Source organism: Triturus cristatus, chromosome 8, assembly GCF_964204655.1.
Source record: "Triturus cristatus chromosome 8, aTriCri1.1, whole genome shotgun sequence".
In the NCBI taxonomy this organism is placed as follows: Eukaryota; Metazoa; Chordata; class Amphibia; order Caudata; family Salamandridae; genus Triturus; species Triturus cristatus.
Window position 1 is genome coordinate 238,064,776 of NC_140591.1, and position 17,262 is coordinate 238,082,037.

Genomic DNA, 17,262 nt, shown 5'->3' on the forward strand with positions numbered 1-17,262 from the left:
CATTGGGTGGGCATGAGTTATAGTTAGCTCATCTTATTATAACTGCTGAATTTCACTGGTTCTGTATGAGTGAACCTGAGCCTAACAATAAACTGCAGCCTTTTCTTTTTTTCATAGAATTTTTTTATTGAACATATATATATATATATTACCTACTGGCGGTCGCCAGTAGGTAGTTATAGTTAGGACCTCGTTTCTATTCAAATAGCATTTTTTCTTTTGCCAATATCTTTGGCGACTTTTGACGAATCTTCATGAAATTTTCAAAACTAATGGGGCGCTCTGATCAGCTCCTGACTTGAATGTTTCGGGGTGATTCGTCAAGCGGGACCGAGAAAAAAGGGGGTTCCCAAAACACATTTTCCCCTTGTTAATTTCCATAGTTAAAATTGGAACAGGCTACAGCCCGAACTGCTGAACGGAATTACACCAAATTTGGCAAAAAGGTAGCCCTTGGTTCAGAAAGAGACCTTTTTTTTTTTTTAAATGGTGTAAATCCATTCAGCAGTTCCTGAGAAATTAAAAAAAGATAAATATTGATATCTGAGCATCGAGGAGGGTTTGCGAACCCTCCCGGGCACGTGCTTCACTCTGATTGGCTGCCAACACTCCAAAAGAGGAAGTGTTGGCAGCCATCCTGTGACTCGAACCGAGTCACAAGAAAACAGTGAAAAAGAGGTTAACAAAGAACAAAAAGGGGCAAGATAGAAACACCCTGACCCCCTAGACCTGCTCAGGGGGTCCGACAAGGACCCTCCGGGCCAAAAAAAGCATTTTTTTTTAAACGTCAGAATTCGTGTTGGGGTCGCGAATCCCGCTGAAAATTTTAAAAAATGAAATGAGGCCCCCAGGTGGGCCAGGTCCCGGGGGCAATGCCATAAAGAAATAGCGGGGCCCCCTGGCGTATTGTAAATTAAGTCCCCTTCAATCCTGAGGGTCCCTGGGGGCCAACTAGCCCACCAGGTACCTCCTAGTAAGCGCCACAGAGCTGCATTGCAGAGAAGTCGTCTGAGGCCAAGTGGACTTCATCCTCCGAGCAGCAGTGCGCCAGAAGCCGTGTTTGCAGCATGGTGTAAAAAGGGACGTGGCCTCCGAACACCTCTCTGCAACGCAGCTCTGTGGTGCTTACTGGAGGTACCTGGTGGGCTACTTGGCCCCCAGGGACCCTCAGAATTCAAGGGGACTTAATCCCCCAACTTACAACGCGTGAGGGGGCATTTTTGCACAGTGGTGCAGGGAGGGGGCAGGCCTGATATAACAAGTTAGCAATCCTGCTGTGTGGGACTTACTGGAGGTAATGAAAGGGGTTGTTGGCCGCCAAGGTTGACGTTGGGGACTAACTATCCCTCCTGTTACCTCCGCTTAATCCTACACAGTGGGATTGCTAAAAGGTGTTTGAAGGCCACGCTCACCTTTCTCCACCACTCTGCAAATGCGACTGCTATGTTATAGTTAGAAATTAGCATTAAAAAAACTTTTGAAATTCACTGAAAAAAACATAGGTTTCAGGCAAGTTATAGTTAGAAATTAGCTTTTAAAAAAACCTTAGAAATTCACTGAGAAAACCATAGGTTTCAAGGACGTTATAGTTAGTTGGACATTTCACTCGTACAAAACCAGAGAAATTCGGCCGTTATAGTTAGTAGAGCTAACTATAGCTCGCGCCCCGCAATGCACAGCTGATGACATAACATATTACATCACTCATGACATGGTCAGTGACATCACTGATGACATCATCCATGTGATAATCTGATGCACCTCCTCACACCCTAATATAACCTTTGATACACCCACTCTAAAATACAGACTACCATTTTCGAAACCATAGACACACCAATACCAGTTACTATATAAGCACCCACTGGTTCTTAGGTCTACACACATATCCAATCATTCACCCATACAGTAACTCATACATGTAGTCACTCATCAATACAGCACTATCATATGCACTCATTCATCTATACATACACTCACACACCACCACTCATCCATAGACTTACTCACACACCTCCACAGTCATGCAAAGAATCAATCACACCCATTTACTCACCTATACAGATATACACAGACCACCTCACTTATTTATACAAATACTAACACATGCTTACTCTCTTCTACAATCACTCATACAAGCAGACACTCATCCATACAGCCAAACTCACAATCACTCACTCTCATGTATAGTCATTTATAAACCCCAACACTCACATATACTGCCTTTCACATATGTAGTTACTCACACACATACTAATGAGACATCCATTCACTCACAAACACACCCATACACACACTCACCCACCCATACAGCCCTTCACAGACGCACTCTTAAACCCATACAACCAGTGAATCACCCACTCATACCCCCCCACCCACTCACAAAAACACTCAGGCACCCATAAACATACTCAGACAACCAATCAATAACCCATATAGACAGTCATGTAGCTGCTCACAACCCATGCAGCCGCTTACACACCAACTGCCAGAGTGATACAGACATTTACACAGTTTACTCACTAACCCATGCATTCAGTAAGATACGCTTAAGCAGTCACTTATACAATCAGTCACGCACCTACTAAATCATCCATTCAGACACTTATACACCCTCTCATTCTTCAATACACCTTGGCATATATATATATATATATATATATCATATTTAAACTTTACAGAAACACACATTAACTGGATGATGTAATCAGCGATGTCATCAGTGATGTCACTGACCATGTCATGAGTGATGTAATATGTGACATCATCAGCAGTGCATTGCGGGGGCGCGAGTTATAGTTAGCTCTACTAACTATAACGCCCGAATTTCTCTGGTTTTGTATGAGTGAAATGTCCAACTAACTATAACGTCCCAGCAACCTATGGTTTTTTCAGTGAATTTATTTATATATATATATATAGATATATATGTGTATATATATATATATATATATATATATATATATATAAAATAATATTCTATGTTTAACATATTTATAGGTCATTGCATAGTTTTCATATACGTTATTTAATTAGATGTTTATGGGTTTTTATTTATCTCTCACAATATGTAAATATTATCATAACTATTTTATCTACAAGTACTTCACTGTTGAAATATAGAGGAAAAGATAAAATTAAAAAAAATAATAAAAATACACAAATTAGTTTCAAATACAGCAACACTTGAAAGGCTGAGTTTATACAATACAACTTTAATTCTCGAAATATTATCTTCCTTATACCTGTATACCCTTTCTATGTATATATATATATATATATTTATCATTTTACTCCCACAGTAGAAGAAGAAAAGAACACCTCTGACTTTCTCAATGCAATATTTTATCTCACCCTATACCTCTTTCTATATATTCTTCTACTTCCACTCTCTGACTTATCCCAAACTTCATTCTACTACTGTGATCTCCAAAATAATCCTTTTTAGACTGTTCCCTCCTCTATCCCTCCTTGGCTCACCCCAAACTTCATTTTACTACTATGTTCTCTCAAACAACCCTTTTATAAATTCTTCCCTCATGTATCCCTCCTTTGACTCATCCGAAACCTCATTTTAATACTAGGCCCATATCCCTTCCTAGAGACTTCCCCCCCCCCCCCATCATCTCCCCTTTTACTCATCCCAAACCTCATTGTACCACTATGAGCTCCCAAATAACACTTTCTAGACTCTTCCCTCATCCATCCTACCATTATCCTATTCAATCCTACTAACAAACTCGCATGTCCATCGCTCAAATTAACTCATATTTCCCTATAGTAATTCACCACTAATCCTTTTTGGGTTCCAGAGTAGCGTGCTACTCACCCAAACACACTTTGACGCCTCTTCAGGGGTAGTAAGGGTTATTTAAATACAATTACAATACTATATTTCTGAGGACGTACCAACAACATTAATTTTATCTGCATCCTTTCTGAATGCAGTTACTACACAATCTACAAGTAGTGTGATTTTCTGCTGGATATCCATTTTGTTTCTTTCACATGGGCACCTGACCTAGTTCTCTTTTGATAGGGACACTAATCTCAAAGTTATACAATGGGTTCTGGCTTTGCAGCCATTGTTGTTGGAAACTCTCTGCCAAAACTTAGTTTTCAGATTAAACCTTCGCCATTCTACTTGTCCCTACTTGCTTTACCTTTTCTCAGAGCTGAATAATGCAAGAACAGTATAAATATAAAGCAGGAGTGATAAATTGAATTTCTAATAGCAAATAGATCCTAGAGAGACTGATAGAACCTGATCATTGTTTGATCATTTCTGTACACACACTTACGCCAGTGCTAGGTCACCAACAAAGTTTTAACTAAAGCGTCCCCCACAGAACACGAGGATTCTCCAATATTATAAAGCCCAATTTATGAGTTTGAAAGGGTTAAAAACAGTTAGAACACCCAGGACAAGAACTATTCAGGCTGTTTAAAATTAATGCATGACTGGGAACTGGTTCTTGCTTTGGTTCTTTTAATGCTATTTCATATATTCATTGGCTTTCCAACTGATGTAAATCACAACACTGAGAAAGACTTGAAAAAAGAACCATTTCTTTTTCCATTTCATTAATGTGTAAATATAAGTAATTGGAATATTATTCTTGGTGTGAATGCTACCCTCAAGGAATAATCCTACTTCTTGTCAGGGTGAACTCTCAAAGTCACTAAATTAACTTGAGCTCGAGCCCCCTAGTAGATATGGCTCAGAGCAGAAATGTTTAACTTAGGACAACGTCTAAAGTATTTATACGGTACCAAAACAGAAATAAAGCCAAAACACCAAGCAAAAAAAAGACCATACTGAATTTGAAATAAATTGTGTAAAGCTAAAAAAAACTAAATGACACCAAAAGAACAAAAATCCAATAGGGGTGACCGGGGATATGAATTTTTTAAGAAGAAAAAGTGGCAAAAGGCGCAAAGACTTAATGATAGTCTTTGGAAGCAGTAGACTAGGACTTATGAATAATTTGAGGCCAACTGTCTTGGTGTCCTGGTCAGATATAACCAGTGGATTGGGCCGGTGAACATCTTGAAGACAAAAAGTTTGAAAAGGTTTCGAAATACAGTGGAGAAAGGGATTTTATCACTTTTCCGAAGAAAAACAAGAGTGCAATCTCCTAGGGAGGGCATGGGAATCAGGCAGAGGCCATCAGCAAAGTCTAGTCTAAGTCCAGTTGTCACTGGTCAGCTGGGTACTTTAGGAATAAGGTCTCTTGAAGTATTTTGTGTCCCTCCAACCACACAGGAGGTCAACCAATTGATCTTTCGAGTCCACTTCCTTGTCCTGGGCACAAAGGGGGACAGGTAAAGTCCTGCATGCCTTCTCTCATGTCACACACAACAGGTCCAGCCTTCTGTTCTTCTGGAGGTTGAGAAAGTGTTCTAAGGGTGGTACCTTGGCCTGCCACATTTAAGACTGGCACCTACTAATGTGTCTTTTTCAGGAGTACCTGTTTGCTTTATTGTAAAAAGTCCCAAAATGCCATCTGCCAGGTCGTTTTCAAGATGGTAAAAGTCTAATCTTGGGCTCTAAGGGCTGTGGGTGTGTGTGGAAATGCCACTCGAAAACCACCACTGTCCTCCTGTATCTAACACTAAAATCCAGCTTAAAGCAGGCTTTGGAACCACAAAAAACAAGAGAGCAAGGTGTGATTGAACAAAAGCAGGGCCCGGCAGCACCCAGACAGGGGGTATCCAATAATTGTCCTGGCATCTTGTTTGCTACCATTCAAGGCCATCAATGTTTTTTAGAATTTGACACTGTTGTGCCAACAGATTGCCAAGACCGCCCCCACCTGAATATTCTACTAAACTCAGAAGAGTCACTTTCTAAAAGTTACTTTTTACATTTTTTTTATTGTAATCTAAGTTGACCATTGAATTAGATTTTTAATAGATAATAAAGTAGTGGTTTAATTATTCCTATACCCGAGTTATCAGTATTGATATTTCAATATGTACTATGGTTTTCTGCATAGGGCAGCTAGGCCTGCAACAGTGAACATAGCTTTTTTTGACGTTGTCACTGTAGGGACATAGTCATATCAATTTTCTACCTGTCCCACTTTTAAATACCATACACTTTGCCTTGTTGGGTTATAAGGTCTACATAAGGGTGACTTACTAAGATTTAAAAGGGAGGTCCTTACCTGTCGAAAAGGATTATGCTATTTTGACAGGTTGCACTGCAAGGCACTGCAGCAGTTGGGCTAAACAAGTTAGGCCTGTAGTCATGTGTTCATTGCCACTGTATTTAAGATCCAGGCCCCGTGCATTTTATACATCATATAATAGGGGCTTACAGGCAAGTTAAATGTGTGAATCAGGAATAAGCCAATGTAGCCATGTTTAACGAAGGATCACAGGCACTTTACCCCTGGCTAGCAGGGGTAAAGTGCACAGGGTTTCAAAGCCAGCAATAAAATAGTGTTCTCGAAAAAGGCAACAAACTAGGGGTTATCATGCAAAAAAGGCAGATTTCCTACAGTAATGCTCTTTGAGAACAAAACCCCCCATGGAGCAATGTTTTAAAAAATATATATTCTGATTTTAAATCTGGGCCATTCAAGGTCATTAGTGCCTGGGAACGTTTATTCTTATTTACTGACTGGAGCCATTTATGTGTGCTTCTGCTGTGTCATTTATGCCTTGGGCCAATGAGGATCATGAATGTACTCCATTAAAGATACTTACCCACTGCGGCCATTTATGTCCCATACTGACTGGGCCCATTGGTACTGATTGGGGCCAATAATGTTCATTACTTCCTGAAGAGATTAATGATCATTAATACATGAGGACATAAAAAGTGCTTCTATTTGCATGGCCAATTTATGCCTATTAATTCCTGTGGCTGTTAAATTTCCATAGTGATTTGGCTTATTGATTCTCTCAGCGACCATTATTGATCATTACTGTCTGGTGCCAATGATCATCAATAAATGAGGAAATTGAAACTTAGTAGCTTAAGCCGTTTGCACTTATTAGTACCTACAGCCATTGAGCATCTGCACTGACCTGGCCCATATATAGTCATTACCAGGGGCCATTAATGTCCACTAATGCTACTGGCACTTAATGCTTGAAAGTGTGCTTTTTAGAGGTTGATGTGAAACCATTCCGTTGTTTTTGAGATATTTGCATCTGAATAAGATGTTGGGGACTTCAAAGGGATAAAAATTAGAAATCTCTTGGCTGACAAAGTTGCCAGCAAGAAACTCTCAAGTTCTTTCAATGACATTTGAATTTTTCGAGAAATGTGATTAGTTGATGAAGAGATTACATTATTTTTGGCAAAACATGCAGGCTCCACGCCATATGAAAACATTTCAGAGAAAAAGGCAGATATCATGATTCTTAGAAATGTGAGTCTCTAGTTGGCAATGGTATACGCATTGTCCAAGTATAGGGACCCTTCCTTCTATTCAGGGTAAGGGAGCTACACACCTAGATAACCCTTGCTCACCACCTTGGTAGTATTTGTACATGACACACACAGTAACACAGTGACAACACTGCAAATGGACACCACACCAGTTTAGAAAAATAGAGCACCAGTTTAGAAAAATAGAGCATCTGTATCTAAACTAATCAAGACCAAAACAACAAAAATCCAACATATACACCTCCAAATATTACTTTTTAAAGGTTTAAAAGCATTTTTGTCCATAGAACTCTACTGATGTTGTGATTTTACACGAAGTACCTCAACTGCTTCAAAAGGCAAAACATCCACAGAGGAGTGAAGCGGCAGAAAACACAGCAATGCGTCAGTTCCTGAGTCCACATGCAGGCGATGCCTCAGTTGTGCTGCAAATAGGGGAAGTGTTGCATCAAATCTGGACTTTAGGGGGAAGCGATGCGTCTAAATCCAAGATTGTTCTGGTCTGCGGGTGATGCGTCTGAGAAGCTTGGTGTGCAGGTGCAATGCGTGGAAATCCATATGCGCTGGAAGTCAACGTGGCAGCAGCAAACAGGCGAAGACATGGCTTGGCAGTTCGGGCTGGACTGTTCCCATGAGGCACAGGGTCAGACTGATTTGCATATGGCCATGTCTGAACTGGGGTGGCAGAGTGGGCTAAAGAACGGTGGTGGATTAAACCCAGATCAGTTGACTTGGGGTGAGTGCTTGCAATGTTCAACACTCCGTCCATCATTTCCTTTGGTTTTGCATCGATTTGTTCAGCCTCAGTCCCACGATGCGTCAATTCTTTCAGTAGCAGAGCAGGTTCTGTGTCGCAGACAGTCGGTGCGGGGTTCTCGGGCTTCAGAGACAAGGTGCGCTCAACTCTCACTGTGGCTGTTTCTATTCCCACTGACTGGCACTGCATCTATTTCTTCGTCTGCATAGTCGCGGTGTGTGGAAATTCCTCCTGCATGGCAGTGCTGCATCAGAAAAACAAGTGCTGGAAGGGCGAAGCCTCGATTTTGATGTCTTCTTGCTGCTTTTTGCAGCAGGTACAACCTCCAAGGGCCCAGAACTGGAATTCACACCCCAGGTCAGATCTCTCAGCAGTGGAGTTCAAGGATGATGCCGGTTAAGTATTTGTGTCCCTGAGACTTCTTCACAGGAGGCAAGCTCTACTTTCAGCCCCTGAAGAATATTCTAAAGCAGGATACAGCAAAATAAAAGTCCAGTCCTTTCTACTGCCCACAGACAGAAGCAGCAACTGCAGGCCAACCCAGCAAAGCAACACACAGCAGAGGGGCAGTAAATACTCCTCCTGACAGCTCTTCAGCTCTTCTTCTTGGCAGGGTCCCCTTGATCCAGAAGTGCACTAATAGTCTGAGGTTTTAGGTCCACTATTTATACCCCTTATGACCTTTGATATCTTTGTAGTTTACGAGTTCCTGCCTTGACTGACCATGGCTCCAGACACACTCCATGGGAAGTGGAGACAGCATTGTAAGAGGACAGGCACAACCCTATTCTAGTGCAGGTGACAGCTCCGCCCACCACTCTAGCTCAGGAAGGCCCATCAGCCTGGTGACGGGCCATCAGCATATGCAGGGCACACATCAACTTTCTTTGTGTGACTGTCTAGAGTAAATGCACAAACAGGCCCCTGTCAATCTAAATAAGACATTAATTCCACAGGCAGGCAAAGGCACGGGAGGGTTAAACAAGAAAATGCCCACTTTCCAAAAGTGGCATTTTCAAACACGCAATTTAAAAATCACCTTTACTAAAAGATGTGTTTTTAAATTCTGAGCTCAGAGAGCTCAAACTCCAAATATCTAGATGTTCCGAACTGAAAGTTACACTTTTAAAATGTTACAAGGCAGCTTGAATGATAACCTATGGGAGAGCTAATCCTTACATTAGTGAAACAATTGTGGCAGTATATCATTATCAGGACATGTAAAACACATGTAAAAGGGAAGGTTAGGGACTGGCAAGTGTGTGCACTTGCCAGGTCTACATGGGCGTTTAAAACTGCGCTCCCAGACACTGCAATGTCAGGTCAGAAACACGTTTACAGGGCATAAGCAGTGTTGCAGGCCCACTAGCAGAATTTGATTTACAGGCCCTGTCATTTTACTAGGGACTTACCAGTAAATCAAATATGGCAATCATGGAGAACCAATCAGAATCACAAGTTAGACAGAGAGCATATGCGCTGATTAGCAGTGGTAAAGTGCCTAGAGTCCTAAAGCCAACAAAAACAGGTCAAAACATTGGATGCAAAACATGAAAAATCAGGAGATAAACCTGCAAATGACCCAGGTCCAACAATAATCATTTCTAAGTAGGTAATTGTTAAAAAAAAAGGAGAACAAATAATGTAAAGGTTAACTCACAAGTTTCTGAAATCTTGAGGGAATGGGGCCTCCATTTTGATTAGGAACTCTGGCTCAGAGCATCGCAGGGAAATTAGAGATACACAAGAAACAGCATTCAATAAAGCAATGTAGTCAATGTATTTTTATTTTTATTTAAAAAATGAAAAATATTTGAATGCATGTATAACTAAGTGCAACACAAAAAATTACAAACATACACAGAATAGCAGTTGGTTAAAGCAATGGGAACATTCTCTAAAGGCCTTCTAGAACTGCAAGGCTTACAGAGTAAAAAAAGGTCACTAAAGTCATCTAATCCCCTAAATGCAGACCCCCAAAATCAGAAATAATTTTTAACAGTTTGTGCACCAGCAGACATTAACTGCTAAAATCATAATGCACGTATATAGTCCTAAAGCAAATTATGGGTCCCTCATCAGACCTACTGTTTTTTTCACAGGGTTTTCATCATATACTCAACGATTAGAAAATAAACTGTTATAAGTTCAAGATTGTTAGGCAAATATTTTGCCCGTCTCCATTGGAAAGCCATAACTTTTGACTTTGAGATACTCTTACAAAATAAACATTGCAAAACAATGGATGCTTCATTATATGTCTATATTTCTAACATTAAACTAGGTTTCCAGAACCAAAAAACTCAGTAGATCCCATACTCACTAAGGCAACACATAATCTCAGTCCTGGGAAGCATTAGCCTCTCCTGGGGTCATTATTTAAAACACCACGAGGCCTAGAGGATGACTTTTTCACTGCATTCACTGCACTTGAGGGCATATGTAGGTGCCCTGCAGTGCTAATGGCAGCCCCTAGGACTATTAGCAGTGGCCCCCCCTTTCTGAGACCCTACATGAAAAATAATCCAAATTGTTCTTAGGCTTCCAATGTGTCATGGGGAGCTCCTTCAACGCAGCTGTTTCTTTGATGCAGTACCTTGAGCCATAATATTTTCCTTCTCTGTTTTTTAAATACATATTAATGTGCCTAACAGGTAATCTGGGCGTGTTCTTCCAGCTTGACGCGTAGATTTACATGTCCTGATAATGAAAAACTCTTACATTTGTTTTTCACTATTGCAACACCTACTTCTCCCATCGGAGTTACCTTATTACATTTCATGAGTTGCAACTTCCAAATAGGAACAGGTAAACAGCTCATGGTTGGTGCTTTTGGTATTGTAATAAAAACTCCTCTTTTATGGTAATGCCAGATTTTCAATTATAATTTTGAAAATGCCACTTTTAGAAAGTCGGTATTTTCCTGCCATTATTCCTCACATCCTGTGTTCTGGCCACATGACTGAGTGTAGTTGGCAGTTAGTCCTTCTGTATTCCTCCGAGACAGCCACACACAATAGAGTGCTTAGGTGTGCCTGGATGGGCCATCACTGGCAGGTTGGCAGGGCAGAGTTAGCAACAGCCCTACTTACACCTGAATAGGCTGTGTCCTATCTTAACACAAAGGATTGCATATTCCTTGTTGTAAGTCTGGAGCCAGGTCAGGAAAGACCGGAAACCTGTGAACTTAACAGGGAATTCTCTAGACGTTTCTCCCACTTCAAAGTAGGCACCAGGTATAAATACTGGACCTCAGACACCAACTCTTCAGTATACTTCTGGGCCTGTGGTAGACTTTACCACTAAGACAGACTGCTATGCTGCTGAATGGACTACCACTCTGCTGGATAGCTGCAATGAAGAATTGTTGCCTGCTGTTCTTACTTGCTTCCTACTGGCCTGGGTGAGAAGGACTGGGCCTGCAACCTGTACACAGGACCACCAAAGTGACTCTTGTAAACAGTATCTGGACTCTGCAACTGAGAGCCCTACACATTCAAGTGGTGCCACCCGAGTCCTGGACCCTTGGAAGTGAGCCTGAAGGTGCTCTGCCAGCCTATCTGTGGATCCAGCTAAACTGATACATCACATCTCCTGTGCAGTGCAACCCCAAGCAGAACTGACGCTTCATCTCTACTGTAACCATTCTTCCAGTATGAGGACACCATATCAAACTCGCAGCCCACAGACTCATAGGAACCACCACTGTGTGACCCATCCCTTTGCATCACAAGCCTCTCATTGACAGCAGACTCGACAACGATGCAGAACTTTGCATCGCAAGCTTCCCTCATCAACAGTCACCTCATCGACAGTCTCCTCAATGACGATGCATGACCTCTCATCGCAGCCTTTGAGCTCCCCAGAACTGGCTCTGCATGATGCATCCCTGACCCAGCCCTTGCATCGCCTCTGCTGCGCTATTCATCCTTGATGCGGGACCTTGCAATGCTCTGCATCCAGGATTTAACCCCTTCGCCACGGGGGTAATTCCACCACGGCGCGGGGGGGCCGGCACGCGGCGCCGCGGTGCTCGTGACGAGCCCAGCTCATCATGAGGCACAGTGGAGCTGTGCTCATGACGAGCTGAGCTCGTCACGACTCGGCCCACTGATTGATTCTCCCGCACAGGCGGGGAATCAATCGCGTGTGGGCGGAGCGCGCCGTTATGACAAGCCCAGCTCCTCATGAGCACAGCTCCACTGTGCCTCATGACGAGCTGGGCTAATCATGAGCATGCAAGAGGTTAAGGTACTTTTTTTCAGCTCGCCTGACTTTATCCCTATAGCAAGCCCGCGCTCCATTTCGGTCAGCCTGAACTTTTTCCTGGTCCAGTACGATTAGATATCCACAGTTGGCACTTTGTACGTTTTGGTGCTATTTTCATTTAAATCTTTAAACCTGCATATCTTCAGTTCTACTGATTAGATTTTTTGTTGTTTTGTCTTGTTTTATTTATCACAATTTACTCTATTTTTCTAATTTGGTGTAGGATCCTTGTGTGGTGTTTTCACGTTATTACTGTTTGAAGTGCTGTATAAATACTTTACACATTGTCTCTAAGTTAAGCCTGATTGCTTTGTGCCAAGCTAGCAGCGGGTTGAGTACAGGATACTTTGGGGTGTGCTTGTGACTTCACCTTGACCAGGATTGTACTTGAGTAGGGTTTCACCCCCCCTCAACCAGTAACCCAATTTCTTGGAGCACAGGCCAGATACCAGGACTAGTTTAGGCCTGCTGAATAAAGTACTTTAAATCCTGGTTGTGGAGGGTTGCGAGATCTTATGTTGAGGATGCGTCATGCTATGGTGCTTTCGAGGAGCTGTGAGGCTGCAATTCAAGGTTGTATATCGTCAACGAGAATGCAGTCTACAAGTAGCTTGCGATGCGAAGTCCTATGTTGAAGAAGCGCTCTGTGCCAGAGGTTCGGAAGATGCTGCTGAGCTGAGATTTGGGGTCCTGTGTCATTGTCGATGATGTGGTTGAAGAGGGGCTTGTGATGCGAAGGCCTACTTTATGGATGTGTTGCACCGCTGAAGCGGAGCAAGAGCACCTTCAAGCCCACTTCCAAGGGTCCACCACTTACAGTGCTACCCACTTAAATAGCCATTTTGAACAGTTCTCAGGCCTTTCATTGCAACCTGTGTGTGCACCATTTTAAACTGCCATTTCGAGCTGGCAAGATAAACCTTTTGTTAGGTTGAAACCTTTCTTTTCAATACATATACTAACATATAACAAGGATAGGTCCTAAACAGCCCAGAGGGCAGTGTATTTAAAAAGTTTGGTGTGTACTTTTAACTTTTACATGTCCTGGTAGTTAAAAACTCTTAAATTCATTTGTCACTACTGCAAGGCCTACTTCTTCCATGAGGTAACTTTGTGTTATCTTATTATATTTAATAAGTGCTAACTTTCAATTGGGAGCAGGTAGGAATTACGAGTTTGGTATCTAAAAAATTGTAATTTAAAACTCTCTTTAGTGGTAAAGCCACAGTTATGAAAATGCCTCTTTTCTAAAGTTGGACTTTTCTTGCCCTAACCATTTGGTTCCTGCAGCCTGTATCCTGGGTCACAATGCATTGCTAGGTGTAGCTGGCAGTTGGTCTTTGTGTATTGATCCCAGACAGTGATACAAAGAGGGAATAGGTGTTGGCAGGATGTTCCATCTCTGACTTGTTACGGGGACGGAGCCTTCACCTACGACACATGCACATCACAAAGACTCTGCCTGAGCACATTCACAAAGAGTTTGACACTAATCTTTTGTGCCCCAGACAAGCTGGGAACAGGGCAGGAAGGCAGGACATTCCAACCACTTCTGGAGGTGGATCCTCCAGAACCTTCTCCTACTTCAAAGCTGGCACTAAGTATAAATATTGGACCCCAGACCCAACTCTGAAGTACACCTTGGACCTGTGGATACTGCAGAAAGACTGCTGTGCTGCTCTGCTGCAAGTAGGACTGCTGCTCCGCTGTCCTGCTATCTCTTTGCTGTGAAGGAAGACTGAACCTACACCCTTTATCCCAGGCTGAAGTGACTCCAATGTGTAGAGTCCTCCCCAGCCCAGTAACATATAAATGAATCATGCCACATATGGGGCTCGATATTACATGTCTTTATTCTTTAGAGTGTAAGCGTTAACTGAAACGCACAGCGTCATGAATTTTATTAACCACACCCAACCACTTACATCACTAGACTACAGTGTCCTTTGAGAAACATAAGGGTCCCATGCCCTATAATACACAAGTCACTACATCTCCCCCTTTGTTAAATAAAAAGATACAAACAAAACATATATACCTCATAGTTCCTAAATGAGTTGTCGAGGCGCTCAAACCACTCTTCCAGATCCCGTGGTGTGAGACTGAGAGAAACAGGAGAAATAGCTGCAGCAGGTACTGGTTAACTAGCCACTGAGGCAGTTCTGGAGCTCTCCTGCTCCCTGATGAGAGGCTCACTTCAGATGTCTGGAACCAACAGACTATGAGGCAAGTGCTTGAAATGGGAGGAGTCCCTTATAACGGATTTTCCCAGACATTGAGCAGTCACCATGTGTCCCTTACTAGTCACAACTTGCAATAGATCGGCATTAAATGGAGCATCAGATTTTCTTTTCCACTTCTGCTTGACCAGGACACGGTCTCCTTTCTGAAACACAATGGACCAAGCACATCAAAACTTGTCTGCATAAGCCTTCATTCTGGACTTGTGGGATGAATCAGTGAGTCAAACTGTCTAAGCATCAATTGTTCTTTCTGTGGTCCACTTGTTGCAGCTTGGTACCCATGGCTCACCCGAACATCATGGTGGCCAGGTTTCGCTGGTTGTAGAAGGGGAGTAGATCTGTAGACACAAAGAGTAGAATGAAGAACGGACTTGAGCTCAAGTCCCTCTGGCACAGCACGCTTGATAGCCTTCTTAAGAGTGTTCATAAAACGTCCAACAACTCCATTAGCCTGTGGCTATAAAGTTCTGGTGCTTGATATTCGAATGAGTAAGAAAATCTTTGAATTCCTGACCATTGAATGGTGGGCCATTTTTTCAAATGGACGGAACAACCCAGGTTGCAAATATGTCTTCTAGTCTTTCAATTACTCTATCATGAGTGATTGATGAAAGGTCATCCACCAGAGGAAGCTGGGAGTGCTCATCTGTAACTGCCATGAGGTAATGGCCATTTTCAAGGGGTCCAAAGAAGTCAACTGCAGTATTCTCCCAGATGTGTCTTGGAAGATCTGACAAGTTCAAAGGATGCTGTGTTGTCTTGGGAAATAAACAGTTACACAAAACACAAGCCTGGAGCTCTTTCTCAACTCGCTCATCAAGATGAGGGAACCAAACAAGGTATCAGAGGGCTCGCTTTGTGATAACAATTCCACAATGTCCCGCATGGGCCACTTTACTGACTTGCTGTTGTAAACTTTCAGGCGAGACCATTCTCAACCCTTGCCAGATAATCCCTTCTTGTATAATGGACAGTTCTTCTTGCACATTCTTTAATTTCTGATATTCACTGTCAATATCAAGAGGTCGAGCATGTGTGCCCCTGGACTGATGCATAACATTGTATTTTAGGATGAGCATATTCCTGTTTGCATTGGTAGTAGCACTTATTTGCTCCATGGAAACAGCTGCAGGAGTGCGGGATCTCTCAATAAAGTTAACATAGGCCTTGGCCATTTTGGAAGGGGTACCCTGACACTGCATGGGCACTCGAGAAAAGTAGTTAGCAGGGTTTTGATCTTTTCCCGGCAGGTGCACAATGGTGTAGTCCTACTCTTGCAGTCTCAGCCCCCACCTCTCAAAACAAGGGGCATCTTGGCCTTTGGATTGCCAAAGATAGTGAGCAAAGATTGGTGATCAGTAACCAGCATAAAATGTTTCCCATAGAGAAACGCATGAAAGTGTTTGCAAGCCCACACAATAGCCAGGCTTTCTTTCTCAGGTTGCCAGTAAGCTCGTTCAGTCTGTGAAAAGCTTCTACTAGCATAAGCTACAATACGCCTTTGTGTGTTTGCCTGCCCACTATCTTGGGCAAAAATAGTGCCCAAGCCCATGGAGTTGGCAGCCAAAACAATCTCTGTATGCAATTTCAGATCAAAGTAAGTCATTTCAGTAGCATTTTCAATGTCATGCTAAATTGTTTTTAAACTTTGATCCCACTCTGATGACCACTGAAATGAAACATTGTTTCGTCAACTTTCTTAATGGGGCACTCACAGTGGCAAATTCACAGATGTTACAAAACAACAAGTTATCCGCGGGTCTAGCAAGCTTATAGAAGCCCTAAGAACATACAGCACAAGCAAAAGCAAAGACTCTCAGTCATACATGTGGAGAATCCTTTTCTAAGGACGGGATCCCACCAACCACCGAAGTGGCATGCTTCATCATCTGGGATCTCCTCTTGGTTGCAACACCTAGTGTAGCCAAGGGCTACAATCCCCTCACTGTGAGGGAGGAGATCAGTGATTTTTATTTAGATACTATTCCATTGTAGGATCTACTAAAATCCTTCAGATGTAAGGCACTATAGTATTGGAGTGATGGATGCAGTGACATAAAAATAATGAAAAGAACAGAGAGAACAAATGCTTGTGCTGAATAGACTTTCAATCTTGTGGGCCACATATACCCATCATTTCTTGTACCTCACAGTGTCCATTTGAAAATTGAATTATGAAGTTAGCTTACCCATTGGTTATGAGTAAAACGCCTCACCTCACCTGGCAACAGCTCAGGATGGGAGGCAGTGCTCTAGAAAAAAGGAAGGAATGTAGGCGAATATCAGACAAAAGAAGCAGTCTAGAGTCTGTTTTACCTACAGCTTAAATGTTGAGTAAAATTCAATCACTTTGCTGTCCCAAAAATGAAAGACACAAATGGGAACACATAGGTACAGGCTAACTATTAGGACAGATATATATGAGAATCATTAGAATGAGCATCCAGTGTGAAAGATACTGCTCGTAGTGTTACTTGTGAATTGATACAAGTAAGCATATCTCTTAAAGACTGTCTCTACAAGGACTTGCTTACAGTGTAATGTAGACTGTCTCTCTCAGGACACAGAACCATATAGTCTGCTAAGGT

General features: G+C 42.3%; 1 protein-coding gene across 4 annotated transcripts in view; it reads left to right on the forward strand.

Annotated features, from left to right (window-relative positions):
* Positions 1–17,262, forward strand: part of CNTN5 (contactin 5) — a 3,369,946-nt gene that overhangs the window by 1,321,809 nt on the left and 2,030,875 nt on the right. The window lies entirely within an intron of this gene.